Source organism: Ursus maritimus, unplaced genomic scaffold (genome assembly GCF_017311325.1).
Source record: "Ursus maritimus isolate PB19 unplaced genomic scaffold, ASM1731132v1 scaffold_13, whole genome shotgun sequence".
NCBI lineage: Eukaryota > Metazoa > Chordata > Mammalia > Carnivora > Ursidae > Ursus > Ursus maritimus.
The window spans coordinates 22,333,144-22,360,956 of NW_024423675.1; the positions used below are offsets into that span (position 1 = coordinate 22,333,144).

General features: G+C 42.4%; 1 protein-coding gene and 1 long non-coding RNA gene across 7 annotated transcripts in view; one reads left to right on the forward strand and one right to left on the reverse strand.

Annotated features, from left to right (window-relative positions):
* The window catches only part of FYN (FYN proto-oncogene, Src family tyrosine kinase), a 205,406-nt gene that overhangs the window by 86,066 nt on the left and 91,527 nt on the right, over nt 1-27,813 (reverse strand). For 3 of the 4 annotated variants that reach the window (XM_040627654.1, XM_040627653.1, XM_040627650.1), the window contains exon 3: nt 27,379-27,448. The gene's annotated coding sequence lies outside the window, so the exon portion shown is untranslated. Of the gene's footprint in view, nt 1-27,378; nt 27,473-27,813 lie in introns of those variants that run through there. The other variant, XM_040627651.1, reaches the window with a different exon arrangement.
* Nucleotides 14,221-27,628, forward strand: LOC103676990. Of its 3 annotated transcripts, XR_005834328.1 has the most exons (5): nt 14,230-15,726; nt 16,207-16,241; nt 23,218-23,287; nt 25,495-25,573; nt 27,435-27,628. It is a non-coding gene; the product is annotated as an uncharacterized LOC103676990 (long non-coding RNA). The 3 variants fall into 3 exon arrangements; XR_005834326.1 differs by having other exon boundaries at nt 14,221-16,241; XR_005834327.1 differs by having other exon boundaries at nt 14,221-16,241; nt 25,504-25,573.

Here is a 27,813-nt window from a genome sequence, read left to right on the forward strand (position 1 = left end):
GTGAACCCAAAATGTTATAAAATATCCCAGGAGAGGGCAAAGAGAACCAGTTACTCTTTTAGTTCAGGTTCTGCCCCATTTCTTTTTATTTTCAAAGCATCTAATAATCTGCTGGAAGCTATTCTGCATCTCTCAGGCAAATTATACACTTTTTAGATGATTCCAGAGTTTTCCTTAAAAGGTAAAAAATTTCAATTTAGACAACTCAATTATAACTAATAGGGTAAAGTTTCAGCACAAGCAAGATAGATAGCATTCATGACCTCGTGAATATTTTAAGCAAATGTATGCTCAAAATCTACGTGTGGAAACAAATTTGGAAGTAAGAAACTGTAGGAACAAATGCCTGCAATATGTAGGGATGGAAGTAAGAAACTGTAGGAACAAATGCCTGCAATATGTAGGGATGGAAGTAAGAAACTGTAGGAACAAACGCCTGCAGTACGTAGGGATGGAAGTAAGAAACTGTAGGAACAAACGCCTGCAGTACGTAGGGATGGAAGTAAGAAACTGTAGGAACAAATGCCTGCAGTACGTAGGGATGGAAGTCTCGCTTATTGTGAAGACCTCCAGAAATACGGCATGATCTTCCCTGGAAAGAATCCAAGCATTTACACCCCCATTTCTGTTTGATCCCCCTGTTATATCTAATTTAAATCCGACATCTTTAATTCCTGAACATGGAATGGCAGTGTATTCAACTGTCACTAAGACACTTGCCCATTCTGAAGTAGTCCTTGCCTTTATTTACATGGCTCCAGATTCCTTCGCTGTGATTCTGCAACATGACCATAACGCCACTAATACGGACAAATCTTGCCTGTACCAGAGTAACTCAAGAAACACTCGGTGAGAAAAGGAATGTTAGACAGGCAGTCTCTTTCCCCCTCTTCCTCTCTTTTCTTCCTTCCTTCCTTTTTTTTTTTTTTCTTTGGTCTATCCATAATCATGTCACTATAATTCATGCTCTTTTTTTTTTTTTTTTAAACTAACATAGAAGGCAAATTAGAAATTTTGACTGAATTGCTGAAATAAATGGCTTGGGCTTCAGCCATTCCAGACTTTGGGGGAACTTATTTTAAAAAGCAAAAAGAGGCTCCAACATCACAGAACAACAAAAGGATAGACTGGCCACCTTCACTTTAATGAAATTGGTAGAGCGGGAGTTGGTCAACCCATGAATGAGAGCAAGTCCTGGTGGGTCTATTGTGCAGGATAACAATTTGACTTGAAAACGGAAAAAATGACCCTGCATTTCTTTCCCTTTGCCACTACCTACAGAACCACATTTGAAAAAGCACTAAGAGAAGCAGATTAAAAAGAATAGCTTCTGGTTGGCTTTTCCTCAGCACTTTATACTTTCATTCCTTTGTTCTTTTCTCGTTCAACCTCATTCCCAATTATTGCACTGTTTTGGGGGCACTGGGGACAGGACGTCTGGGACACATAACATATTAGTCCATCTGCCTTTTCTGTGAGTTCTTTTCAGCATCTTTGCGTGGCAACAGGAAGGATGTGGGCTCCCTTTCAGATTCAAATGAGGCTAATCAGCCCTAGCTCAGGTTGACAACATCGTGCTTTTGTTACAGGGTAGCCTGAGAAAGCCAGAACCACCTCGCTAGTGGGGTAACCATTTCATCCCTGGGCTCAGGCTCTTATTTTTAACATCAGGTTCCTAGCCCACTCCTCACAGTAAAACCAAAAAACCCCAAAAAACTGCTGACACAGTATAACTCAAGTGTATTCTTCTGTTAAGAGAATTCTGATTTTTAGAGTTGGAAAGACCAATGTTTCCAATGTATTTGAAGATGTTATGTGGCATAAAGTTTCCAAAGTGGCTGTGTCTCCTTCTTTCAAATTATTTATGAAGCTTGAAGAATGTGGTAAGAAAAGCCCACCATGCCTTTTCCCCAAATATATATTTCTAAATGTGCAAAAACAAGAGGTATTAAAATCAAATATAGGACTTTTGGTCTAATTCTTAAAACTGGATACTTTCACAAAAAGATCAAAGCAAAACTATGAAATAGAATGTGGTACCGTGTTGGACAAACACCTTATTGTTGAATTTGGGAACTGACTCTATTATCAATTCTAATACTCAAAACTTTGTGATCTTGACGAGTTATTTACCTCTTTTGAATCTCAACACCATCCTTCCATTTATCCATCCAACAAATATGCCCCATCTACTAGGTGCCCAGCCCTTTGTGAGCTAAAAAGGTGAATAAGCTATGGTCCCAGCACCAGAGCAACTTTTGATAAAACAAGTATAGAAACAATTCTACACAACTGTCACTTGGTAATTAAACAGTGCTAACAGGAACTCAGAAGAAGAAGAAATCACTTTCAATGGAGGATCAGTCAAGACTTCAACAAGGAGAAGTATTTATTTTATTGCTTGAGAGAGGAGCAAGATTTCTAAATTTAGAAGTTGATTGGAACATTTTCCACCTCAGGCACATTGGTAGCAAAGATGGCATCAGGGAGTCAGGAAAGCAGGGGAGACATTTAGGGAACAGTCACGACCCCACTCGGTGGTATAAGCCTGAGGAATGATGGTGGCACTGAGCAGACTGTCAGCCAAGGAAGCAGGACGGACCTAGTTTGGAGTGTGGAAGCGGGGCTCTGAAGAGCTCTGAGAGAGTGACTTGGTCTGCTAGCTCTATGCAGAATAGCTCAGCAAAGGGAGTACCCAGAAGAGGAGCGCACAGCTAAGAAGCAGTTTTGGAGGACCAAGCCAGTAGTAATTAATCTTGATTTAGGAAGGTGATGGGGAGGGTGGGGTAGAGGGACGGACAGGGTTGTTGACTGGTGGAATGGCACTGGGGGACTTGGTTTATCTCTAACATTCTAGCTGACACATTCTAGTACTTAATAGTTCAGCACACGTGAGGAAAATTGTTAAACCAAATGCCCACAAAACGGGTAAAAACAGCTTTGGATAAAATTCAGTCCCATATTTGAAATCTCAACATTAATTGGTCTTATTAAAATAGATTGGTCTTACGGAAAAAGTATCAAGGAGTGCTAGATGAAAAAAGTCTAATTTGGGTAATCCCATTAAAGTGTTTCAGCATTTGGTCTGATCCCTCATACAGGATAGGGATGGTTAGCCCACTTTCTATGTTGAAAGGGATCAGAGAAATGTGGTTCTTCATGGACTCTAGCAATGCATCATCCAAAAAGGTCTCTCAGATTCCCTTGGGAGACAGGAGAATGTGGGCTGGATACCAGGGCAATGAAGTGAATGAAAATATTTAAATGGGGCTGATCAATGAGTTCATGCCTACTTAGAAGGTAGGCTCTAAGAGGCATGAAACAGGGCTCTGAGCTCTTCAACGACTTTGCCAACATCTTAGATGAAGATATGGAAAATTTACTTGATAAAATATTCAGATGAGACAAACTTTTGGAGGGATAGGAAATGTTGTGGGTGACAATCTCAAGACACAAAAATATCTTGATAGGCTAGGGTAATAGGGCCAGAGCTGAGATGATAAAATTAGTGAAGGAAAATGTGAGGGCCTGAAAAAAAAAAAAAAAGTTGCATAACTACAGGAAGGTGGGCGTGTGGTTTGAGCAGCAGCACGTGTGAAAAAGATTTGAGGGGTGTTAGCTGAGTAATTTCAATTTGAGTCAATTGTTTGACATGGCTCAGGAAAGCCAGTGTGATCTCATGCGGTGTTTACTGAAATATATAGCATTAGGTCTGGCCTCACTTAAAAGAAGGTTTCAGAAACACTTAGAAACACAGGAGCTTTTATTATATAAACGTGTTGGGTAAAGTTACTTAACAAACCTAGCGTGGCTTAACCGAGAGAAGAGGTTTTGCTGGTTATCATATCCCCTTAGTTAGGCTGAGCTAAGGAGGTTAATAGATCACAATGAAGGACTATCAAACTAGAGGGTGCACTGACCCATTCTTAGCAAATCTGAACTCTGAGTCTTTAAATTGCAACAATAATGAAATTTTAGCCAAGAAGAGACAGAGACCATTTAAAAGGACAATGTTGTCCCTCTCTTCCTCATTAAGTAAATGCTAAACATTGTATTAAGTAATTAAGATATTGTCTGTCTGTTTGAAGGTAGGACTGTTTAAGTGTCTGAATAGTTCTGGAGTCCAAGCTGGGGTTTGCTTTCTTGATGGTTGGAGAGGATCATGAGGGAAAGGGGGAAGAGTGTCCAGGATTTATAGCCAACTCCCTGCAAGCACAAGAGGGTACTATTTCCATGGGTGGGGGGAGAGGAGATCTGACACCTCTTACTATTCCCTCAGTGTATAAGTTGTGAATTCTGGAACTTCCAAATGTAACACTTACTTTATGTCAGCAAATCGGCATAATTTCTAAACAAAGTCGGATTTTTTTTTTTTTTTATTACAGGAAATTTGTTGCTGTGTGTTGTTTCCCTTCCTCCTGTAGTTGCTGCTTATCTTCAGGACAAGGACTGCATGGATCCTGGTGTACACCTCAAGAACAACAGACAAGAGCCATAGTCTCTCATCTCGACTGTTCCTCTTGAGAGAGAAATTCTTATATGATGGGGTCCAGTGAGTTTTAGCCTCAAATAGCATATTTTTCTGAGGGGCTTCCCTAGTAATTACCTTATAAGATATTTTTAAAACATATATAGAGAGATATATATACACACACTCGTGCATGTGTGTGTGTGTATACAATTTGAAAGTCTCTCAAGCCATGACTATATAGAATCTAGAACTTGTCGAGAAAATAACAGATACTGAAAAGACCTGGAATTATGTTGGGAAAAACTAATACAAAAACCGAAACTTGTTTTGCTCTAAGCAAAAGAGGACATTAAAGCAGTCTTTAAAAAAACTGATGGCTTGTTACATGGAAGAATATTTTCTTATGACTCGTTTTAATAATGAGAACTCCCCAAAGATGGTAGAGACTTTGTGACACTAGAGATGTTCGGGCAGAATTTAGATAAACAGATACTGGTTGGACTAGGTGAACTTTAAGTCTCCTTCAAGCACAGCAGCTCTTTTCTTTCCCCCTGAAATAACCCACAGTGTTAAATCTAACAAGGTAATCTGAAGGTGAATTCCTGGAGGCCAGGGCTTCTGAGAAACTAGATTGATAGTTACTTAGAAGTTGAAGAAGGGAATCCAAGTCTTGAGAGAAAGAGGATGGTGCCAGCAAAGCGCTCTTCGACACTCCTCCATGATTAAAGCAAATTGTCAGAACCGTAAGGACGGAATGACAAACATAGAGATTTTAACAATACCTCTCTGAATGACTGATGAATTAATAAGTACATAAAAGATCTGAACAACATAATTAAGAGGTTTCATCTAATGGGTATATTTTTAGAGCTCTATCTCCCCAGCACCCATCAGAGAATATGCATTTAAAAAATATTTATGGAATGTTTTTAGGAAATCGATCACACACTAGGCCATGAACCAAGTCTCAATAAATTTTGTGGAACTGATTTCACACAAACAACATTCTCTAACAACAATAGATTTTTTAAAGTTAGACTCCTTAACAAAATGGTTACTAAAAAACTCTTACTTGTTTGGGAATTTAAAATAACACTGCTAGTAACTCATGAATCAAAGAAGAAACAATTACAGTAATGATAACATTCTTAAAACTGAGTGATGATGAAAATATTCCATAATACAACTGGGCAGATTCCTCTAAAGGTGTAGTTAGAGGAAAATATTTAAATCTTATCCTAGAAAGGAAAAAAGATGGAAAATTAATGAGTATCCAACTCAAGAGGTAAGAAAGTGAATGAGAGTAAATCGAAAAAAAGGGGAAGAAGGGAATAATGAAGGGTAGAAACTAATAAAATAGGCAACAAAGATATACTAGAGAAGATCAGCAAAGAAAAAGCTGTTTATTTGAAAAAGTTGATAGGAAAATCACCTAAATCGATCAAGAAAAACACAGGGAATACTCAAAATAATATTAGGAATAAAAGAATATAACTACAGATTCAGCAGAGATTAAAAAATAAGAGTGTATTATGAACAACTGTACGTCATTAATTTTGAAAATTTCAGTGAAATAAAGAACCTCAGAAAAACACAGCCCTATAACTGTTGAAGAAACTGATGTATCAGTTAAAAATCCACCTCTCCATCAAAGAAAACAAAACCAAGAAGCACTAGGTTCAGATGATTTTAGAGAAAAAAAGATGCAAGTTTCAGAGATAGAGAATGGAAAAGCACTAGTATAATCTTACTATCAAAACCAGACAAGGGCAGTAGGGAAAAGGAAAATTATAGGCCACTTTCACATATAAACACAAAAGAAAATCCTAAAAATATATTAGCAAATGAACCCACAGTGCATTAAGTATATCATGGCTAACTTGGATTTTTACTAATAATGCGAGGATGATTTAACTTAAGAAAGTTGCTGACAGCAAGTTCCTCATTATCAGATTAAAAGAAAAAAACCCTCGATCTTATCAATGGATGCAGAAAAAGCACTGAGTAAAATTCAACACTTCGTTGTGATTTTAAAAAACAGAAACTCTTAGCAAACTAGGATCAGAAGGGAACTTTCTTAACCTAAAGAGTATTAACCAAATCCCAACAGCAAGCATCATGTTCAATGGTGAAATGTTACTAGCCTTCCCTTTAAAATTAAGAACAAGTGAAGGAGGTGTGCTCTCCCTACTTTTGCTTAACACTGTACTGTGGGTCCTGGGCAGAGTGGCAAAATAAGACAGAGAAATAAATAAATAAACGTTGGGAAGGGAGAACTAAAACTCATAATTATTATGATGTCACTGCTTATATAGACCCAAGAGAAATTACAGATAAATTATCAGAGTTGATAAAATGCCTTAGCAAACTATTAGTTCGATATGAAAACCCCTGTTCCTATGCACCAGCAACAGTGAGACAAAGTAATTTTTTTCAAAAAATAGAACACCTATTTTTCTTGACCTTTATTTCCTTTTCTTTTTTAGAGATTTTATTTATTTATTTAGAGAGAGAGAGAGTGAGCGTGTGCATGAGCAGGGGGAGGGGCAGAGGGAGAGGGAGAAGCAGACTCCCTGCTGAGCAGGGAGCTGGACATGGGGTGCAGGGGCTCGATCCCAGGACCCCGAGGTCATGACCTGAGTCGAAGGCAGATGCTTAACCGATTGAGCCACGCAGGCGCCCCTTGACCTTCATTTCCTGCTCTTCGATGCACACCTCATTCAGATAAGCATAGGATGATAAAAAAAAAAAAATTAAGAGAAACAAGTGACTAATTATATTGCAAAACTATGAGTGGCAGAGAGCACAATTTCATGGATGGCTTACAGGACTCCTCTCTAGTCCATGGTTCCCACAGAAAAATTCCACTTGAAAAAAATGGGGCGTTGTAGATGGGGTTACCTTGAACTGTGGTGAATCACATGTATTACTGGAAAAGAAACACAAACAGGAAGTTCCAGGCCTCTGCAAATCAAACTCTGCCTCAAAGGAAAAATAAGGTTGACACCTTCTCTTCCACACAGCTTACAGCAAAGTGAGCAGGAACCAGCCCTTCAAATGGCATCCCACACCAGGAAGGAGACAGATGTCTTGAAGAGAAAGGCGCTGGGCAAGAGGTAGGTAGAGAGAGAGGGTTAAGAAAGTTCTTCATCTATGTGAAGATAATATTGAGGGTTACTTAAAAAAACGTTTTTAAATTGAAATTTCACTACCTCAAGCACAAGATGATATTTACATTCTAAGAACTACCTGCTTCAACTGAACCCCCTAAACTTATTCTGTATTTGGGTCTATCCATCAGCAGGGGGCTTGGTCTGCTTGTGTTTTCAACACTCTTAGCGCGGTGTACTATGGCACATGCAATTCTTTTCCACTCAGGGGTTGATTATCATTTTGATAAAGTGACAACAAAAATGCGATAAAACCCCATGAAGAACTTTTTATATTCACTTGGATCGGATTGGGCAAGTCACTCAGTGAAAACAAGGTTATCTGAAAATACTATAGTATGATGTTGTTTTTAAAAATTGGTTAGAACCTAATTCATTGGAAACAACCAAAATAAGCAAAAATAGAGGCTGGTTTCCTATCTGATTAAATAAACACATTCCTGTAGTGGGATAGGAGATAGCACTAGAGTCATACTGTAAAATAACCTTATTGACACACAAAAATATTCACGGTATATTGCCAAGTTACAAAAATAAGATATAAAACATTAAGTGCTATCGAAATCACTTCTAAAGAAATCAAATTTGGATATTGAACAAAAATACTAGCAACATGTGTGATTATTTCTGAGTGAAGGAATAATAGTGACTTTTGTTTTGTTCTTTGTGCTTTTCTGTATTTTCTAAGTACTCTACACTGAGGGTGTGTATTGATGTGGATATTTTAAAATATTCACCATAACGACATTTGTGACAACATGGATGGACATTATGCTAAGCGAAATATGCCAGACACAGAAAGACAAATACCATATGATTTCACTTGTATGTGGAATCTCAAAACAAAACAAAACAAAAAAATGAACGAATATACAAAGAAAAAGAAACAGACCCATAAATACAGAGAACAAACTGGTGGGTGCCAGAGGGAAGGGGTGGGGGAGAAGGACAAAATTGCTGAAGGGGAGTGGGAGACACAGGATTCCAGCTAGGGAATGAATAAGTCACGGGGATATATAGTCAATGGTACTGTAGTAGCGTTGTGTGGGGACAGACACTTGTGCTGTACAAAGAAGCTGAATCACTATGTTGTATACCTGAAACCGTGTAATGTTGTGTGTCAACTATACTTTGATAATTAATAAACAAACAAATAAAATTCACCGTAATAAAGTACCTAGAGTTCATACAGCACAAACTTCTGGAGCTCTCCAAAAACACTCAAACTTAGTACAGCTTCGTGGTAGCCAAAACAACCAACAAAAACAGTGTCTACTGATGGTCACACTACAGGATCTTTTCTTACTCTTATGCTACCACCCGAGTGGTAGTAGTTGGGCTGGAGTATATCAGGGCCCCCAGGAGACACTGAAAAGGCTCAGTGCCTATCCCCAGGAGGAGTTTGCTTCCCGGAAAGCTTGCTCTCACACGGTCAGCAAGGGAGAGTGCAGAGCCCCTAGTCCAGCATCTGGGGCTGCAGGACATTAATGACAATTTGGGGCATGGACAAAAATTCCACTTAACCATACTTCATAATGTTGCCTTCCCGCTCAGCACCCTCCCTCAGCTCTCCAGCTTGGCTTCTAAGCCTTCCACACATTAGGGCTCCCATACCTCTTCCACTATCCTCCCACTGCCCCAGCACAATCTCCATCCAGGAAGGCATATCCATGCAGTTCCCACATCTCATTCACGTGCCAGGCCCCATGCTGATCCTACCCTCCAGAAGCCTTCCTTTTAGCTCCTCCGGCTCACATTGATCTCCCCGTCTCTCAGTTCCTTGGCTTATCCCCCACACTTCATCATGTGGGGGTGGGACAGTCACATTGGCTCACTGTTTCCTGTGCATGGCAGGGTCTTGAAGGGTTGGGGCCAACTCCTGTATTGCTTCGATTCTCCCCATTGCATTCTCCCAGCTCCTAGCACAGGGCTGTGACATGGTAGGCTCTCCCTTCCAGTCTGTCTGTTGCCTGCTTCCTTCTCTTTTCGCTTGTCCCATCCTACAGAGCAAAGCATGACATTTTCCCTGCTCATTCATCTAAGCTTCTACCTATGTGGCTTCCCCTACTGTCTTCAGCTCTCATTTAGCTGCACTAATGGATGGCACGTCACTAATGCAGACAATTCACGAGAGTGCCTGGTCCTCCTGCCTTCTCGCTCCCAGGGACCCCCACGGTGCTGCACCCATTGAGGACCGTGTCTCTTTCAGTTCCTCCCTAGCTCTTCTCCTTGCTTCTCAGGACTTTGGTGGGCTACATTATCCATTCATTTCTTCACCACTCATTCAACCTAGTTACTGAATGCCTTCTGTGTGTTGGGCACTGCTGCTTAAACTCACAGTTGGAGGTCGGTTTCCCCAACTAGATGGGAAGCTCCCTGATGGCAAATGTTTTCTGTTACAATTATTTAAATGTCCAGACAATCTAGCAGTGTGCTGATAAAGTGTTTTGGGGAAAATACATATATTTTTAGATTTTATTTATTTATTTGACAGAGAGAGAGCACAAGTAGAGGGAGAGGGAGAAGCAGACACCCCTCTGAGCAGAGAGCCTGATGCAGGGCTTGATCTCAGGACCCCAGGATCATGACCTGAGCTGAAGGCAGACGCTTAACCGACTAAGCCACCCAGGTGCCCCAAGTGTTTGCAAAATATTAAACTGAAACTAGAAGGGAAAAGGAATGAAGCAGAAGGCTACAGTTTCATTCTATAACTCTCCCCTTTGTGGTTAGACTATAGAGATGGTGTAAAGACAAGGGAAAACTTCCACTCTAGCAGAGTGAGTAGAGCCCTTGTTTCTTTGAGTTTAAAGCAGACAAAATGGGACAGTGATGTACGTGAAAGCACTCTTTAGATGGCAGAGTATGTTACAAATACGAAGCACCATCATCATCATGAGATGCACTATCTACACCTCGATGTAGAAAGTTTGATCCCAAACAAGAAGCAACTAAGTCACCTCGTTTTGCAAGTTCCTGTAACCAGCAGCAAAATACGGCCTGAAAAGAAAGCTGATAGCCTGACAAAACCCGAATGAAAGATAAAAATGAGAAAGAACAGCCACATACCCAAAGAGAGAACAAACCCACACTGCTGGGAGCAAGAAATCCTCTAATTGCCTCCACACCCCTGCTTACTTCCATCTGCTCGCATTTAAGCCCAACTACAGGGCTCCTTGCAGCTGCAGAGAAGAAAGGAAAGGCGTTCAGAGTGTCTGGATAGCTGCAGCGGGCAGAAGCCAACAGTAAGGACGGGAGATCCACAAGAAAGGCAAAGCAGCAAGAGGACAACGGATTCGATGTTTGTTACACAAAACTGAGCAAACAACCTCTTCTGGTTTGAGACCACATGAAATGATAATGGAAATCATTGTTGGGAGGAGGGCAGCAGTAGCATGCGTGGGCAGGAATGCTGCAGTGGTATACTCATCTGAAGCAGCCTGGAGCCTGCCGGGGGCAGGGAGTTGGAAGGAGCCTGGGCTGCAAGAGGTTTCCTATGGGAAGGGACCGGAAGTGCAGGCACCCGCACTCCTTAGTGTGCTGTAACTCAGCCTCGACAAAACTCCCAAGTGGCGATCTTACTTTCCCATGCTCAGGAATTTCCCCTGTGCCCCCACAGTCTGAAGGAGCCTCCTAAGGAGCAATTAGTATAATTTTTTAAAAAGTCACAGCATCTTGGAGAACAGGAAGTCCATTTTTAGATGATGAGACTGAGGTGTACAGACGCGAAGAGACAAGATGAGGTCATACCACCAGCTAGTGGCAGGGATATGAGCTCCCATCTTATACCTTACAACGTATCACACATGAGAGAAAAGGGAACCCAATGCTTAGCGACATTAGCTATGCTTAGTGATACTATGTTAGGTGGCTTCACATACTTTTATCTGAGCTCCAACCTTACAATAATCCTATGAGCTGGGCTCAAAGAACTTAGGCACTTTTTCTCAAGTCTCACAGCCAGAAGTGGTGGAAGTTGGGGGTCCACATCCAGTCTGATTACAAAGCCTGTTCTTCCTTCTAGACAGGACTGCCTAAACATTTCAGGATGAAGGAAGCTGATGGAGTAGTTAGCTCAAGAGACCGGTACCTTTTGAGGGCTTTAAATTCTGTTCAGGGCATAGTGAAAGGATAATAGAATAATGGTATGAACATCAGTAAGTCACCTGGGCTCCAAGACTCAATCAGAATTTTGGGAATCAGTGAGAAAGGTGGTTCCTAGAAACTTCTTGGGTTTCCTCGTGTGACCATAGTTTTGTAATCTGTGGGGACCCTGGAGGATTCTGGAGAGGTGGCTTTCCTATCTCTAAGCAGCCTCCTCCTGCAGAGCAGGGTAAAGCTGGAATAGTAGGTTGGGTAAAGCCAATGGCAACCATGCTTGGGCTGCTAGGACCCATGGGGCTCTCTGCAGGAGTGGGATGGGGCCTGTTGGCTATACCTTCAGCAATGAAATGCCCTCAGGAATCCCTTCAACAGAGTATCTTTGCCTCCAACCATCACTCTCAACAGAGCAGAGACTGCTCAGCAGTTCCTGGACAGGTCAGGTCACCATCAACACAGGGCCTGTGTTACACAATGCAATGCTTTGGGCAACTCTGTTTTTGATGTAGTATAAAAGAAATGGACTATGTCCTTCCATGAGAAGGAACGGCTTCAACATGCAAGTTGTATGTATGTAAAATGTTCCTTTGGGTAAATGATGGAATCCCACCCAAGTGGCCAGAACTGGAAAAGAGAACTATCACTATATCCAGCTCTAGCCTTCCACGAGCAGCAACAGCAATGAGGCTTCCAAGATGTCAGCTCACAGGCACCACTCCTGGGAGGCTCTGTTTCTGCATGGGTTTTCTGAGTTCTCTTGGACCTTGCCAATGTCAATTAGGTACACCTCCAAGTGATTTCTATCCCTGGCCTGACATTTCTAAAATTAAAATTCAACCAAGTCTAAAATCTGTTTCTTTGCAGCAGACATGAATAGGATGGGTAACTGAAAATAGCTTGTGTGTTTTGTCCACTGCTTGATGGCTAAGACAAAGTTTGCTTCTGTTGGAATTCCCCTCCATCAACATTTTATTGCAAAAAACTTCAAATACATAGTTTTATAGTTTTACATTGAATATCTGCCTAGTTCTAACATTGACATTATACCGTATTTGCTTTAACATATAGCTACCCATCTCCCCATACTGTAAAACTTTTGTATCAGCACATTTAATAATTTTGCATTTGAATATCCACCTAGCTTCTAACATTAACATGATACCATATTTATCATATAGTGATCCATCTACCCCAACTGTAAAACTTATCCATGCATTTTTTATGGTCTTTATTCTCCTAAGGTGCAGCGTGGGGGAAAGCATGGCTTTCAGACCCCTCTGGCAGTGAATCCCTGCTTGAGCACTTACTAGCTGGGAGACTGCACACATGTATGATTTCTTAGCGCTTCAGTTTCCATAGTTACAAAATGTCGGGGACAATGCCTAGGGGTGTTGTAAGGATTAAAATGCCACATGGTGGGGGAAGCACCTGTAAGGACATCGAACCACGTTTTAGTTCATGGACAATGCATGAGCATGACATGCTCGCTCTCTCTCTTTTCTGTGAAACAAAATTGCAGAGTCAAAACACAGTAATAATAATCCAGGCACAGATGAAACAAGAATGGCAGAATGTGGGTAACTGTGGGAGTTGGGTGACAGATTCTTGGGGGGTTGGTCCATTATGCTACACTGTTTACTTTCTATAAATTTGAAAATTTCCATAATAGGACAAAATATTTAAAAGAATGAATTCATCACTGGATTTTGTCAAGAAAAAGAAAGGAATCCTATATTTGAAAAATTTAATAAGAAACCTTTGAGGAAGTAATAAGATAAATGATGACATGGCGGTTCACAGTACAGGTTTAGGGAGGCCCTGGGTCATCTCACTCTCACGGATGGGAGGGGAAGTGGAAGCAAAGGGCTTAGGGACTTTGTAGACACTCCCCAGGTGACTTGGTTCACTAGTGGGTGAGAACCTTTGTCCTGGCAGAAAAGTGTGAAACCACACTTTCCAGCATATTAACTGTGAGAATAAATACTTTGCATAATGCAAAACTTGTGCCTCCAGCTAATCTGCAGGCGATGGCAGCGTGAGCAGCCTGATTTAGCAGAATAAAAACTATTTGTGACCGAACAGCCTCCCTCTGTAAGTCAGGGATGGGTTAATGAAGGACCCGATTAGACTGCATTCTCCACATTGCTTATCAACGGTCTAAACTGATAGAGCTAAGGGGTTCCTTAGCCACCTTCAGAATCGGGGACTGGGAGAAACCTGGAGGAAAAAAAACACACCCGTGGACAATGTTTAGCAGAGAAGCAAAACGAAACACTTCATTTCTTTCTTTTAAAACAAAAATGTCACCCTCCTGTTCTCAGACCCTGGTTCCTTCCCTTCCCTGCTGTGGATCATTCTCTCTTTCCCCTTCCCTGGCAACCAGGGACAACGAGGGGCTGTGAGGGGACTGCTCTCCTCAGGGAGACGGTGGGTGCCTCTGGGAGCCTTGCAGTGGCAGCAGAAGCAGGGTCTTTGAGGCGTGAGGGCAGCTCTACTGGACCGGCCGGGCAGGGCTCCCACGGGTGAGCAACAAAGCCATCTGCTGCTCTGTGGGCTTTCTGCATGAGGGCCGCAAAGAAGCAAGCTAGTAACGGAGCACACGGGGCGGGGCACGGGCACACACACGAGCACAAACGTACACACACACTCCCTCAGAGGAGCTGGCACTATTTTTATACCCATGTGTTATAGACTGAATAGTGTCTCCCCAATATTCATACACTGAAGCTCTAAACCCCACTATCATTATATTCGGAGACAGATCTTCTAAGGAGGTAATTTAGGTTCACTGAGGCCATAGGCTAGGGCTCTAGTCCAAGAGGTCTGCTGTTCTCACAAGAGGAAGCGATACCAGGGATGTGTCTGTACAGAGAGGCCACATGAGGACACAGTGAGAAGGCGGCCATCTGTGGGCCTCCTTGCAGAGAAGAGAGGCTCCACCGGGAGAGGCCTCTGTAAGCACCTGTGCTGAGAGAGACACAGTGTTGGATGAAGAGGTGAATTTTCCAGCCTGAGGGAGTGGGAAGAAGGGGCATTTAAGATGAGCCTTGCAGCAGACTCTAAGATATGGGAGGAAGGCATCCTGGAGGAGGAGATGAGGGCCGAGGCCCACTGAGGGCACAGATGACTATGGAGCCTTAAGGTCAGATGTGGTAGAAAGGTAGGTCAGACAGAGGGATGGTGAAAGGCCCTGAACATCAGGTTACAACGTTTCTTTCTCAGAGGCTAACTGGAACCCTGATAAGTTTTTAAACAGGAGGATGACAGGAATTGATATATACGCTAACAAGGGCAAAATAAAGAGGTCTGCCATGGACTAAGCACTCAATAGTGCTAGGCATCACATCAGCACCGCATCTTATCTCCCGTGATTCTCAACTCCCACTTTGGGAAGTAGAGGAAGGTTCACAAAGATGAAGTGACATGCCCAAGACCCTACAGCTGGCTTGCAGTGGGGAGCTCAGATTTCAATCCTATGTCCAGCACCAAAGCGAATGGCCTGTCCATCCTGCCATTTAAAACCCTAAACTCAGTTCCCGTGGCTTCATCTACTTTCCCTGCCACCAGAATGGCTACTTAATGGAACAGAGACTGGAATGCACATTTTGTTTAGGCTTGGGAAGCAGGCAGAACAACAGAAAAACCTTCCACTGTACAGGGCACCTCCGGAAATCTCATTCAGCCTCTAAAAAAAGCAGTATGTGAGCTGGTTCTTGTCGTGGCACTTCACAACAAAAAGTTACAAATGTTCCTGAGATGTTCAGTGGTATCGAAGTAACCAACAATGGTAACTTGCATATAAGATGCAAAAATGTGTAGGGAGAGCAGTTGTCCCAGGTGAGCTGACACCCTGCATTGACTATATTTTTTTCAATGCAGTGTCAACGACTACTCTCAAATACTCTTTGCCCCCCAACTCCTGAAAGAGCATCCACCACCCAGGAAAACACAGGGCTGTGTCCCGGATCTGCTGGAAGGACAGACTTGGTAAGGGATGCCATGATCATTTCTTTCTGGCTCCATTGCTTATCCAAAACCTCAGATATATTTAAAAGTGAAAAAGAATAAAAAACTGGGTTAGAAAGAAGAGTTAATGTTCCTTAAATATAAAAATCAAATCATACCATGACACATACCATCAGGAACCACTGAAATGCACCCTCCTTCAAGGGCAAACATTTTTAGTATTTAGGAAGCAATACTTACAGAGGTAACTTGGGTGCTATTTTGAAAATTACACACTACTATTATTACCCTAAGACTCAATTGTGTACAAGAGTTTGTCAGGGGCAGGCAAACTCCTGAAAGCATCGATTCAATCCAGCACATCTACCGTGCTGCATACGTACTGTGTCAGGCACTGTGACTGGATAGAGCGGGAGAAACAAGCTGAAGAGTATGAAAGGTTGTGGAAATCACTTGAAAAACAATTGATGCCATAACGACTTTTTTTTTTTTTAACTTTAGAACCACATCTTGAGAGCCATTCCTTTGAGAAACAGGTATAATATTTTCCACTTCCTTGCCTAATCATGCCGCAGGACACATGTTCTGTGGCTTCTCTATGAAATTTTCCTAACACTGCCTACCCCATTCCATCTTCAAGAAGACAGTGGGGTAGAACTGGGAACGTGTGTGTGTGGACGTATGTGTGTGTATGTGCACATGTGTGTGTGTGTCTGTTGGGGGTCTTTTCCTTTTTGCTCCACAGATGTATTCATATTACGCTTTGCGTTTTGCATCCTAGTTGGTGGACATTGGTCTCACCCATAAAACACAACCCTTGTCATGTACTGTGTCTCAATGTACCCCTGTTTTCCCAAGGCAGGAACAATGCCTAGCTCTGCTCCTTAAATGTTTACGGAATGAACGAATGCTTGTTTTGACTGTGAGCTTTATCTCAGAGTTGAGTTTCGTAGTCAGAATATTCTCCATGGTGGGTGTCAAAAATTTCAAAAATTTCAATGCATGCATATAAATATACTTCAGGATATTAAGTTTGTTAAGGTATAATTTACATAGTGTAAGGCTGTCCCTGAATTTTGACAAACGGACACAACTGAGTAAGAGCGGGTGGTTCTTAATACACTTGCTTGGGTCCTGTCCCCAGAGCTTCTGAGGCCTGGGGCCAGGGTTTTAACATCTCCTCAGCTGGTCCAGATAAGAATCCTTGAGGTGGATGATGCTCTGCCACTCTACTCTAGATTTCCTTTCCTTTCCTCAGTCCCTCATCCATCACTCTCAGTCAGTCAGTATCAATACTGAAGATGAAACTGAAATATTCCCACTCAGCACCACACTGGAAGCAAACCTAGTAACTCGGCCACTTGCCTGGAGTCAACCATGATTTCTGGTTGCATAGCAGAAATACAGCTAATAAATGATACTTTGAAATGAAGAGGAGATGTCCGAAGAAATAAAAATGCCTTTGAATCGGAGTGAAGAAAAGAGCTGTGATTTAAATGGGGATGGAGTACTGATGTAGGGAAGTGGGGTGAGAGTAGAAAACTGCCCTTACAAAACACATTGTTTTGATTCCAAATGCAATCTTACACTTAAAGATTCAGGGGCTCTGTGAGTAAGAGAGACTGACACAAGGTCAAAACCTAAGGAATACACCACTGAAAGAAAATAGAGGAGATTCATTTCTCTGGTTTGATGCTGTCATCCTTCAATGACTGCAAGGGGCCAAAGGATAAGGGGAAAAAGGCATTATCTTCTCTATCCTTTATTTAACTGAGATTGCTGCAAGAAGATGTGCAGTCTGGCCTCTGATTAAGAATATGGGACAATCTTTATCCTATTCAAATTTCTATTTTTACAAATCACTGTTTCCATTTGGGTGAAGTCCATCATAACAAATTTCAGGGGCCTGTCACCCTTCTTCTGTCATCCCCCCCGCCCCCCACCCCAGGGTTGTATTATAATCTAATACTTCGAGTGATAGGGTCAATGGCCAGGAGACTTGACATTTAGTGGAAATGGAATCTGACCTTTACTAATGTTTCACTGTGAATAATGTTCTTGGTTTCACTGTGAATAATGCTCAAAATGGGACTGATGTATTGACTAGTATTTGACTAATTAAAAAAAAAAGAAGAAACCATCATTAATTAAAACAGAGGTATAACTTGGTGTAAAAATGGTTAAAAAATGTATAATGCTAACTTGTTCGGCTGAGGTCCCGGGAGACTATAAGTCTGCATGTATTTTAAGAATCCATTGATTAGATTGGGTCTTTCAGAAAGGGTGAATAAAAAAAAAATCCCCCTGGTTTTGCAAAATGCCATTGAGTTACCCCCTCAGAGAAAGGAAATCATGGAAACTGCTGTGGAGACATTTGGAAGTATGCTTCACACTATCATTTACAAGGCAGGGTATGTGGGTCTCACCAGCTGCCAGGACGGGTAGAAAACTGCTGAGCTAGCCGTTATGGTCAAACCAAGCATCTCCCTGTAATTAGACTTTTAGCTGGGGAAAAAGTGGCACACACAGGATAGAAATATGTGGCCTCAGACTGAGGGGAGGATAAGAAAGCTGATTAAGTTTCTCTCAAGAGATTCAATTAAAGAATCTCACTGGGTGTGGCCCTGGACTGCTCTGCTGCCCATAGAAGTAGCTGTGAGCCACACTGAGCGCTTGAAATGTGGCTTGTCTAAATTGAGATGTGCTGTTGTGTTAAATACACACTGAGATTTCTAAGACTTAGTACACAAATATTTCCATAATTTTTAATACTGATTGATGATATAATAGTTTAGATACATCTTAAGCTAACGTATATTATTAAAATTCATGTCACCTATTTCTTTCTACTTTCATTTAACGTGGCTACTGGCAAATTTTAAGTTATACATGCTCTTTGCCTACTATTTCTATTGGACAGCACGGATTTAGACCTTTATTTCTTCACTTGTTAAATGTTCCTGGTGGAGGGAAGTTAGGTCATGGAGGGTTAGCATGGGAAGAAACACTGTGTGTTTCTGTGTGATGACTGTCATGCCAGGCTGAAGCATTACAGTTAGTACTTGCTGACTGAAAACTTTAACTTCAGGAAGTGTGAGGAGGAATCACAAGAGACCCAAGCTAATTAGGTCTGACCGAGGCCCGACTCAATCTGTGGGTGCCTTAGGTTGTTAATCTGTAAAATGGGAGGGCAGGACTAAATTCCTGCGGGATGATGGAAGACCAGCGGGGCCTCTACCTGCAATTGTGTCCCCTCACTCCAAACTCAAGGATGCTTTCTGCTCCAAATGATTAGAGTTAACTCATCGGTCCTTGGCCTTGGCCAACAGTGACGACCGAGGCCCATTCTGAGGAGCAGTGCTAATCATCTGTGTCAGCTCTGCTTCAGTTCTCATGGGAACAACACACAGTTCCTTCTGTGACGTGTTACTGTAGTTAAATACACACAAAGAATGAGGAGTGCGAGGCGGCTAAAACAGACAGGCTTTATCTCCCTGGTGAGGACTCAGAGAACAATTTTAATAATTTTTTTGAAGATTTTATTTATTTGTTTGAGAAAGAGAGAGTGGGAGAGAGAGAGAGCATGAGCAGGGAGGGGAGGCAGAGGGAGAGGCAGAGGGAGAGGCAGTCTCCCCGCTGAGCAGGGAGCCCGATGAGGGGATCGATCCCAGGACCCTGAGATCATGACCTGAGCTGAAGGCAGATGCTTAACTGACTGAGCCACCCAGGGGTCCCTCAGAGAACAATTTTAAACAGAAAAATCCTACAGATGATATTCAGAGGGAAGTGTACTTGTTTTCACTCAAAGCCACAGATGAAATATCTACTACTGTGCTATTAACCTACTAATTAAGAAATCCAAGATTTTATAATAATGTATCAGCTAAAGAATACTTCTATAAAACCCAACTTTCCCCCTCTTCAAAAACCAAACACTCCTCAAATCAAATTTCAAGAACATGAATCTCTGTTTAAAAGAGTATGTTAAACACAAGCTCAGAATTCCATTTCCAAACAAAGCCTTGGCTGACTTGAGGGGCTTCAGCCGGCCGCAGTGCAGGTGCTGAAACCTGGTGATTCTGCTGACGAGTGTCAGAATATATAAATGAGCCACCAACATGGAAAACGTGGGAGGGTTAAAATACAGATAGAGATTTCTGATAGCACTGGGCCCCCCGCTGTCTGAGATCCAGGAGCACGTGCACTTTTTAGGTGTGTGTGACTCGTGTTTCTCCAGCTGCACAGCCCCCTCCTGGCTGACGTGGCCTTGTTTCACAGACCTACCCGGTCAGGCAGGCATTTGTCTATGGCAAGAACTGTAGGTGCCAGACACTGACAGGGTTGGGGATCAGAGGGAACACAGCAAAGTGGAAAATCCCTGATGCTAAGCCTGACAGATCCTGCTTGATCTCAGCTCCACCAGAGGAGCTGGGGGGCCCTGAGCAAGTCCCTTTGCTCACTAGCCTAAGCCATTGTGTGGGGAAAAAAGTGAAAGAAGTTCTATAGTTAAGGAGCCTAGTGGTACCCTGGCAGGTAGTAAATAGCTTGTTAAAGTTGCTCCTTCTCCCAAAGAAAAGAAAGAACTGTGGTTAGCATCACAGCAAAATCTAGCTGACCACGAGGGAAGTGGCTAATTCTTCACTGTAAAATATGAAGGCCTAGATCATTCACTATAAAGAACTGAGGAAGAGAAAGCAAAGGGTAAAAAATATCAGACACTACCCCAATGTAATAAGTGATCCAGGTGAGGATTATCCATTGATACTCGAAGCACTGGACGCAAGGTAGGTGGGTGACAGGACGTTCACAAAGGCTCCACAGAGCAGCCCTCAGAGGCCTTACTGACTCAGGGTATATCTGGACACAGTGAGGTCTGGTGACCACCCTGCTCGAGAGAGCAAACTGAGGTCTGTGGATGGAGGCACAAGTTGACAGCGTCTGCCTCCTGTTGTGATGTAGTATCAAGCATGCATTACCACCTACGAAGTATCCTGGGCAAAAAGATGTTCAACCCGCATCTAATACCAAGCCTCTAAATCTAACAATTTTCAGGAAGAGAGAAGGAGCAAGTTGACCAACACTATGAAGAAAACAGGCAAGGCCGGAGTGCAGGACATTCGATACCACAGGCAGCCTGGACAACGGGGGAAGTCTGACTAGGGACTGGATGCTAGACAATATCATGAATTACTGCAAATTTCTTAGGTATAAAAGCACTGTGGTTATGTAGAAGAATCCCATATTCTCAGGAGATGCACGATGAAATATTTAGAGGTAAAGTGTCAAGATGTTTGCAACTTTCGAATATGGTACAGCAAAAATTTATATAATGTATGCCATATAGTTGCATATAATACATATAAATACATATGTATAAATAATTGGAAGGACTAAAGGAAAGCACATATGGCAAATTCAGAACAATTGGTGAACCTAGGTAAAGGGCATACAGGTGTTGGTTTTACGATTCTCCCAAACTAGTGCCTTTGTTCAGAATAAAAAATTGGGAAAGAAACTGGAAGAGAGAGAAAAAAAATAATAAGAAAGAAAAAATCATATAATATCACTACCTCCTCTTTTCACAATCCCCTCGACATTTATATTCAGGTCAGCTTCACTGCGTGCCTTTTCATTCAATATGGTTACATTTTTTACCACTTTAATAGATTCCATGTGTGCTCATTCAAACTGATGTAGCCACTGTTTTGGCGGCTTTGTTGGCTGACATCAAAATCAAACTTTAAACAAAACTCCAATAGCAGGCTCTAGAAGTGCACCAGGCAGGTATAAAGCCGAAGATATCATATCAAAAACTCCTGAAATTGACACCTAATTGCCTATCTGGATGGTTCTTAAGCCAGAAAGATTGGATCAAAGGCTCTAGGTGGAGCATTCTTTTGGGCTTTGATCTTTTTCAAAGATGGCACTCTTTCCATCTGTGCTAGGCACTGACAGAAGAATGACAGGCACAGGGTGCTGGTCAACCCAGGCCACTGAGGTTTCAGAAAGGCTCTTTCCACATACAGCATGCTGTGCCTGCGTTCCGGTACAGAGTAGCGATGGCACAACCCAAAGAACAATCACTCGGAATTCAATCTTTAATGCAGTGAGGGCTCCCAGTGAAGCAGGAATTCATTCTGTGATGTCTTTAGCGTGGAGAGGGCCATAAAGGGCCTGGATTCAGACAGCAGAGATGGAAGCCCGGTTCGACTGCACAAGTTAGCTGAAAAACTTCAGAGCAGTGTTACTGAGTGGGGGTGCAATGAACACTGTGCCGGGGACAATTCTTCACTGGGCAGGACTGTCGGAGACGCTGTAGGACATTTACCAACCCTACCTGACTTCCCACACCAACTGCATGCCAACACCGCCTCCAGTCTTTGAGAGGAGGACGACATACCCCCATAGCTTCCAAATGCCTCCGAAGACATAGGCTAAATTCTCAGAGTCGCAGATTTTATCTGGGGATAATACCTGTTCCACCACGCAAGAGGTAAGATTTGGGAGGAGCAAATATGCTGCAGCTCCTTGTAAACTTACACCAGCTATACCAATGATATCACGATACCCATTTGCACAAGCAGCCGCACCAGTTAGAGGCAGGGCTATAGAGTTGGTCCAAATACCTGTATCCCAGGTGGATTTATTATCCAGTGTTAGCTATCCAGCATGTACTAGAATATGCAACAGTTACTTATTCTGAAAATGTTTTCCCTCTTGTAAGTGGGAAATGCTGCTTTCAGGGCACCCACACTGCTGTGTCAATTTTTGAGGGAGGGCTGACGGCAGATCTACGGGCTACTGGAGCAGACAAGAAGGACGGCAGTCTCAAAGTAGCTTCAAAGATTCTGGCTTAGGATGGCACCCACACTAACCTGGAATGAAAAGGACGCTTCTCTTAGTGAGCAAGGAATAACCTCAAGGATCAAGAGAAGGAGGTAACAGAATATGGGGCTCTACCCTCCCACACACAGCTGAGCAAGGAGCAACATGCGTAGTTCTGAGCTTCAAAAGGCTGATCCATTCTCTGCATTTTCCAGCTGTGCTTATGGAAGGGAATCTTAGAGGCTGGGCTGGGCTGCGTATTAGTGTGCACAAGAGCCCCCTGGAGAGTGGCATGAAGAACACACCTGCCACACGGGTTTGGATTCTATCCGTCTGCACTGGACCCAGTGACCTGCACTCTTAAATCATCTCTCTGGGTGATTCAGAAGCAGGCTGCAGACTGCCTCTGGGAGAACAGGGACACCTCTCCAGAGACTTCTACAGTTAGGAGGCTTTGCCTTCAACTCTCCCTCATGGAGCATTCTTGCTCTCATTTTATTGTTTTCGTGACTTAGAATTTAGGTAAAAGTGCTTCTCTACCCTCAGATGTGGCTGGTTTATTGGGTTAAAAAATTATTCTTCCTCGACCTCTGTTCCTCCTCCCCACCCATCTACCACACACACTGTGTAAGCGAAAAGTTGATTTTATTTTGTTGATCTAATTTCTCCTTTATCATTTGCTTTCAGATGAAGACTAGGAAATGCTGACTGGGCAGAAAGTTCCAACCCTTCCTTTGAGGAAGGCCAAAGGACTGAGGTATTAACAGGGAAGTGACAGAGGCCACCAAAGGCAGAGCTGGGGAAAGGCACGAGTCTTGAAGAGCAAATGTGCAAATGGATACCCACTCTAGGTCGTTAGCTGTGGTAGAAGGGCACTGAGGTGGCCCCCAAGAACTCCCCGAGGGTCACAGAGGCAATGCCGGCAAATTAGGTAGCTCTACAGGTGTAGCTCTTCTGTCATTTCTCACATTAAAATATTCAGCATCAACATGGCTCTTACAGTCTCACCTGATGCTGCTTACTATTCAGCAGTGGCACGTTCCTCCAAATTCTATTCGTCTTGAAAACAGCAGACTGATAATGTAAAGTCCCTAAATCTCTGGACTTGGCTATCTGAAATGAGATCTTTTATCCTTTTCTTCTCCAAGTTTCCAGAATGCATTTTCATAGCACACTCGCAAGGGAAAGATTATCAGAAAAAGAAAAATGGAGGGTAGTAAAGTCGAAAGAATATTATACCAAAGGTTTTGGTAGGAAAATATTTATGTCCACAAGCACAAGCCACACCCTTTCTGGGAAGATATTACTAGCCTTGAAGCTGGGTTAGTGGATCCCAAAATATACCTCGCAAAAAGCACAGTTACCCTCCCAAAATAAGCCCTATAATTAAAGTCTTTTCAAGTGGATTGTCCTATATCACAACTTGACATATGTTGCTTTAATCTCCCTGCTTCAGCAAATGTAGCCATCTTGGGCTACAAAAGCTCCCAACAACTCCCATTTAAACCAGACTATGGTGTCACTAAGAAATTGATGCAAATAAACAGCGCTGTGTACCAAAATACCCAATCTCAATCATCTGTAATGAGATCCCTCTCCTCCCTAAGCACATTTTCATCACACCAGAATCACTGCCCTTGATTCAAAGGGAAGGACTAGCCCAGATTGAAATACCATTTCATCTCAGAGACCATCTAGAGGCAGGCACTTCTGAGGAAGCTGGGGCTGAAATTAAAATAGGAGACAACCTCCTTTGTGTGACTGCGGGGATCCTGTTGTATGAGTCTCACTTTTAGTTGACAGTCATCACTATAAACCTTCAGATGGCCATCTGTCTGTCTGAATTCATTTAAGTCAGTTCTTGCTTGGAGTTAGGGGTAGTGTAAGAGAGAGAGTCTCTTACAAGACCTTTCGGCCCTATGACTCTCTGACCAAACTTCTTTATGTTTTCTAGTTATATAGTTACATATAATTAAATGTCAAAATATTTAAAATTTTAAACCTTCAAAATAATAAGTACTTTGGACATTTAAATCTTTTTTATTACTTCCATGTCAGGTTTCTCGGTCGCAGCATCACTGACACGTTGGGCCTGATCACTGTGAGTGCTGCTGTCCTGTGCACTGCAGCACAGTCAGCAGCACCCATGGCCTCCGCCCACTAGATGTCAGTACACACGTCCTCCCACCCCCAGCTGTGACAACAAAAAATGTCTGCAGACATTGCCAAATGTCCTTTGGGAGAACAAAATTAACCTGCGTTGAGAATCACAGGCCTCTCTCTCTATTTATGTATTCATATATCTCCCTGTGGCATGGCTGGGGCGGGGGGGGGGATTCTAGATTTTTTCAAAGCACTCATAAATTTTTGTTTTAAGAATTTCAAATGTCCTATGCTTCATAATGAAGAGCCAGGATCTGTGATACAGTGCTACCTTGAAAGATTTATAAACAGTACTACTGCTGTCTTAACGGGTGGCAAGGCCTGGCCTCATTTCAGTCAAGACGCTTAAGAGAGGATGGATTGCTGTCACCCTATCTCTTAGAGGGCTATCCTCCCTACTTTGAGGAGTTCCATCCTTGGAACACTACTGTTCAGAAATCCTTCACAATCTATTACCAGGCACTCAGTACTGATTGCAAAGGAAGAGGACTAGGGTTGTATCTACTGATATTGTCTATAGAAGCAACAGCCCTCTGTACTGCTCGTGGGCCAGATCACCTCAGGGGCAGCGTTTCTAATGCTGGAGAGGCAGGGTGGGGAGAGAGAGAGAAATAATATCAGGAGACAAACAGTACAAGGATGGAACATGGTTAAGTTCAGCCCAGAGAAGAGAAGATGAATGATGACGGAGAGGGTCTTCAAATACCCGAAGGGCCGGAGTGTGAGAGAGTGGGTAGACTTGTCTCTGTCTGCTTAGAAAGTGACTACAAGCATAGTTGGCTCAATAAGTACTTATAATAGGCCTTCTAGGTGCCAGGCACTGGAACCAGAGGAAGGAAGAAGATCAAGTTCCTGCCTCATGGAGCACATGCTGTTCAATGTAAGGACTAGATTGCTTTCCTTCTCTCTCTCCTTCCCTCCTTTCTTCCCTCTTTCTTTTTGACAATTTGAGGTAAATGTCCAGGTATTTGTCTAACTGGTTGGGTCTTTTTTTTTTTTTCTATTTTAAAACTGAGGCTTAATTGACATAGAGCAAAATTCACCCTTTTATCATACAGCTCTGTGAATTTTCATGAAACAGACAGCTGAATAAATACTGCCACAAATCCAAGATTCAGAACAACTGTGTCACCCCCTAAACTTTTCCTGTGTCCCTTAATTTTTTTCTTTAATCAGAGCACCTGCTCTGTGCAGTAGCAAGCTCCTCATCTCTGAGAGAATAGGGACTCCCCTGTCACAGGTTCTGTAGAAGAGACCTTGTTTCAGGAAGTGGGAGAACGGGCCAGACAACCCCTGAGGCCATGTCCATCTCTTCGAGTCCATGAAACTGGCGGGGTCCACCTAGGGACACCAATCTTCAACACCAGCCCATCTGCACTGAGTGACATGGCTGATTCTTTCCAACGACAGATAAAAGCCCTACCCCAAAGCCAAATTCTTTTAGTCAAATCTCAAAAATTTCAGCCCAATAACTGGATCTCTGAGAAGGGTACATAATAAGCACAGATGAAAAAAAATCAAAAGAAAGGTTTGGAAATGAAAGCCTAAATATGGTAACAACTCCCGACTCCTCTTTTCCTTCTCGTTATTTTGATTCAAAGTAACATTAACTTCAAAACTGAACAAAACTTTAACAAATGTAACTGTACTTGTCTGCAAAGGTCACAGGAAGAAAGTTAAATTGGCCAAGCTTGTCTAAGAATGGGTAGACAGGAGTGGAGAAGATGACAAAAGTCTTGGGGTTGCCACAGTGTGTTACGGAGTGGACTCTGCAGGACAGACTGCAGTGACCAGCTGTGACATCCTTTGTGACAGCAAATGTGGTGTGACCAACCCAACCCCAGTGGCACTCCTGCTGGGAGATATGTACACCTTTTGGTGGTTTGATTTCAGTGGTAAATGTCCAGTTTCCAAATGAGGCTGTCCCGCTATCAAGAAAGTTATTCTTTCTTGCTTTATTGAGCACCTACTATGCCCCAGCACTGCCCAGCTCATTTTATTCTCACAATAACCATATGAGGTGGGTAACATTACGAGCCTTGTTTTACAGATGACGAAACTGAGGCTCAGAGAGTGGAGATAACAACCAATTAGTGCAGAACTTAAATTTTACCTAGGTTGCCTGACCCTGAAGACCGTTCTTTTTACTACTGCTAGCAAGGTATTCTGGGTGGTTGTTGAACTTCATGTTCTTGGTCTCTTGGGCCACTGTCATGCTGGGACTGGCTCCCCCACATGATGGGATTCTTGATTCCCTTCAGTTTCCCATCCCCCAAACAGATGACTGCCATTTCTCATTTCAACAGATAGGCCATAAGGATTTCTCTGCTGTGGAGACTTTTTGTTGTTGTTGTTATTCTATTGGTCTGCACTTTATTACTCTTATGTTCCAGGGGTTACCTAGACCATAAGCTAAACTGTCAAGGGTAGTCTTTACCCTGCGTCCAGAAGCTTCCCTAAATCTAGACTTACTAAATCTTAGAAAACCCCGTATTTCTTAATAACATCAGCAATAACAGGAAAAAACGTCATACTGTCAAAAGAACCAACTGAATGTCACAACTAATTATAAAATCCCATTTTGTCTATGTTTAGTGCAGATTTAAAAGATGCATGACATAAGGCAATGGCTTCCCTTTTGGGCACCATTTTAAAGGTATTAGAATTAAATGCAGCAACACTTACCAAAATTTCCCCCAACTATCACAAACTTTATATACACCGCATGTCTTCTTCTACAGCTGCTGGACCGGTCCTGAAAAACAAACCACGACAAAAGGAAAAATGCATCATTTACCCTTCTGGAAACCACGTAGTCTTCCTTGTTTGGGGCACTCATCCACGTATCAAACTCTTACTGTCAGATTCTTCTGTTTTTCACAAAGACGAAATCAATTTATAAATTAACAAATAAATAAAAATCTGGACAACGAAATAAACCAGAAACTATGCTCATACTTTATTTGAATTTTTAGCCCTTTAAAATAACTGAAGACAAAACAATGCAAAAATATCTAAAATTGAACTCATAAAAATTTCCTCAAACCAATTCTTTTTCCTATTTCTTTCAATAACACACTCTCTCCTCCCTTGCTGGCTGTGAGACCCTCACCTTTCGTT